Source organism: Mus pahari, chromosome 2 (genome assembly GCF_900095145.1).
Source record: "Mus pahari chromosome 2, PAHARI_EIJ_v1.1, whole genome shotgun sequence".
Classification (NCBI taxonomy): Eukaryota; Metazoa; Chordata; class Mammalia; order Rodentia; family Muridae; genus Mus; species Mus pahari.
In genome coordinates, this window is record NC_034591.1 from 148,972,867 (window position 1) to 148,976,843 (window position 3,977).

The window sequence follows — 3,977 nt, forward strand, 5'->3', positions numbered from 1 at the left end:
CATGATTTCACTTTTTTTTTTTTTTTTTTTTTTTTTTTTTTTTTTTTTTTTGTTTTTTTTTTTTTTTTTTTTTTTTTTTTTGGTTTTTTCGAGACAGGGTTTCTCTGTATAGCTCTGGCTGTCCTGGAACTCACTTGGTAGACCAGGCTGGCCTCGAACTCAGAAATCCGCCTGCCTCTGCCTCCCGAGTGCTAGGATTAAAGGCCTGCGCCACCAGGCCCGGCTAATGATTTCACTTTTTAAAACAGCTGTATAAATGTATCTCATTTTTTTAAAAAAATTCATTCTTCTGTTGAGGGACATTTAGGTTTTTGTTTTTGTTTTTGGTTTTGGTTTTTTTTTTTTTTCAATTTCTGGCTGTTACGAATAGAGCAGCAGTGAATATGGTTGAGCAATGTCTCTGTGATAGAATGAAACATCCTTCATACGCCTGAGGTAGGATAGCTGGATCTTGAGGTAGACCAGTTCCCACTTTCCTGAGGAAATACCACACTGATTTCCATAGTGGCTGTACAAGTTTGAATTCCCACCACCAACGGATAGGTGTTCCCTTTCTCCACATCCTTGCCAGCCTAAGCTGTCCCTTGTTTTATTGATTTTTAAGCCATTCTGACAGGTGTAAAATGAAATCTCAAGGAAGTTTTTACTTGAATTCCCTGGATGGCTGACGATATTGAACATTTCCTTAATTCTCAGCCTCTCCTCCTTTGAGAATTCTCTGTTGAGATCTGTATGCCATTTTTAAAAATTTGGTTATTTGTTTGCTTGATATCTATTTTTCCGAGTTCTTCATGTATTTTGAATATTAGCCCTCTGTCAGATGTATGGTTAATAAAAATCTTTCTCAGTCTGTATGCTTTATCCAAATGATGGTGTCCTTTGTCATGCAGAAGCATCTGTCTCCTAAGGCCCCAAGATTAACCACAGATCTAAGAGCCCGCACTAACAGTGCTCTATACAAAAAGTCTTCTCCGTTTCCAATGAGTTCAACACCAGTTCCCATTTTCTCTTCTATCAGGTTCAGGGTTTCTGACTTTATGTTGAGGTCTTTGATTCCCTTGTAGGTGAATTTTGTACAGAGTGAGGAGTATGGATCTACTTGGATTCTCTTACATGGAGCCATCATTTTGACCAGCACCATTTGTTGAAGATGCTGTCCTTTTTTTGAAGTGTGTGTTCCTGGATTCTTTTTCAAAACTCAAGTGTGGACTTAAGTCTTCTTATAGTCTGGTAGAATTCTGCACTAAAACATCTGGCCCTTGGGCTTTGGCTGGTTGGTAGACTTTTAATGACTGCTTCTATTTTCCTTGGGCTTACAGATCTGTTTAAATTGCTTATTGAATTTGATTTAAGTGTCATGCATTTAGAAAATTATTTATTTTATTTTAAATTTTCTAACTTGGTGGTGGTCTTTAAAATATGCTGTTTCTATTTTGTTGGTTTCTGCCCTGCGTTTGATTATTTCTTTTCTTTTCTTTTTTTCCTTTTTTCCTTTCTTTCTTTCTTTCTTTGTTTCTTTCTTTCTTTCTTTCTTTCTTTCTTTCTTTCTTTCTTTCTTTCTTTTTTTGAGACAGGATTTCTCTGTATAGCCCTGGCTGTCCTGGAACTCACTCTGTAGACCAGGCTGGCCTCGAACTCAGAAATCCGCCTGCCTCTGCCTCCTGAGTGCTGGGATTAAGGCGTGCGCCACCGCTGACCAGCTGTTTGATTATTTTTTGCAGTTTGCTGCTTTTGGCTGTGATTTCTTCTTGTTCTGAAGCAGTCAGGTGTGCTGTTAAGTTATGAGATCTCTCCAATTTTTTGTATGTAATCATTTAGTGATATGAACATCCCTCTTATAACCACTTCATTATATCCCATAAATTTGGGTAAGCTTTGTTTGTTGGTTGGTTGGCTGGTTTTGTTTATTTGAAACAGGGTTCTCTAAGTATCCCTGGCTGTCCTGTAATTTGTTCCATAGACAAGGCTGGCTTTCAGTTCTCACCTGCTTCTGCCTCCTGAGTGCTAGGATTAAAGGCTTTGGACACCACATCCTACTGTGTATTCATTTTCATTCAATTGTAGAAATTCTTAAACTTTTTTCTTAATATGTGTCTTGATCCATTTTTCATTCGTTAGAGAGTTGTTCAGTTTCCATGAGTTTGTAGTTTTCTGTTGTTTCTGTTGTAGATAGTCTGCTTTAATCCGTGGTCTGTAAATATCTGTTAGGTCCATTTGGTTTATCAGGTCGCTTAGCTCCAGCATTTCTTCTCTGTTTAGTTTTTGTATAGCTGACCTGTCTGTTGGTGAGAGTGGTGTCAGTGTGTGAGGGAACTAAGCTGTAGCACTGTTTCTTTCATAAGCCTGGGTGCCCTTGTGTTCAGGGCACAGATGTTAAGAATTGCAATGATCTCTTGGTGGATTTTTCCTTTGTTGGATGTGTAGTGTCCTTTTATATTTCTTCTGATTAGTTTTGCTTTAAAGTTTATTTTGTCAGATATTAAAATGGCTATACTGCAGCTTGCTTTGTAGGACCATATGCTTGGAATATCTTTGTCTATCCTTCTACCCTGAGACTATGTCTACCCTTGATGTTCATGTGTGTTTCTTGGATGCAGCAAAAGGATGGATCCTGTTTTCACGTCCTTTTTGTTAGTCTGTGTCTTTTTACTGGAGAAATGAGACCATTGATATTTAAAGTTTTCAGTGAAGAGTGTTGATTTCTGGGTTTTTGTTGTTGTTGTTGAGGGTGGTGACTGTGTGTGTGTGTGTGTGATAGAACCTGAAGGGTGGAAAAGGAGAGAGAGAGAGAGAGAGAGAGAGAGAGAGAGAGAGAGAGAGAGAGAGAGAGAGAGATGCAGGTTTGATATTATTTAATGATTGTGGGTTTTTTTGGGGGGGGTATAGTTAATTGCTTCAAGTTGGCGTTTTCCTTCTAGCACCTTCTGTAGTGTTAGATTTATAGATAGATATTGCTTTATTTTGGTTTTATCATAGAATGTCTTATTTTCTCCATCTATTGTGATTCAAAATTTTGCTGGATATAGTAGGTCTTAGTTAGGGTTTTACTGCTGTGACCATGACCAAAGCAACTCTTATAAGGACAACGTTTAATTGGGGCTGGTTTACAGGTTCGGAGGTTCAGTCCATTATCATCCAGGTGGGAACATGACAGCATCCAGGCAGGCATGGTGCAAAAGAAGCTGAGAGTTCTAGATCTTCATCTGAAGGCTTCTAACAGAATACTCACATCCAGGAAGCTAGGATAAGGGTCTTAAAGCCCACATCCAAAGTGACACACCTACTCCAACAAGGCCATACCTACACCAACAGGGCCACACCTTCTAATAGTGCCACTCCTTGGGCTCTGCATATACAAACAATCACAAGTAGTCTGGGCTCATGTCTGTGTTCTCAGAATCTGGAGCATATCTGTCCAAGCCCTTCTGCCTTTCTGTGTTTCCACTGGAAAGTCATATGCAATTCTAAGAGGTCTGCCTTTATATGTGATATATTACTTGGTCTTCTTACTTTGAGGATTTTAATATTCCTTCTTTTTTTTGTATACTTATTGTTTTGATTTTATGTGCTAAGAGGCCTTTCTTTTGGGGTCCAGGCTACTTGGTGCTGGAGTCTTCATGATAGGCATCTTCTTGTTTAGGTTAGGGAAATTTTCTTCTATAATTCTAGAATTCTGTTAAAATATTTTCTTTGCCTTTCATCTGTGTTTCTTCTCCTTCCTCTATTACTATTAATCTTAGATTTGGTGTTTCATAGTGTCCCAGATTTCCTGGGTGTTTTGTGGCAGGAGTTTTTTAGATCTTCTTTGCCTGGAAATAACTATTTCTTCTATAATCTCGTAAATGTCTGAGATTCTCTTTTCCATATTGTATTTTGTTGGTGAGGCTTGCATCTTGTTTAAGTCTCTAAATCCTTTCATTTTCAGATTTCCTTCAGTTTAGGCTTTTCAAAACCTATTTTTTTTTTTAAAAAAAAAA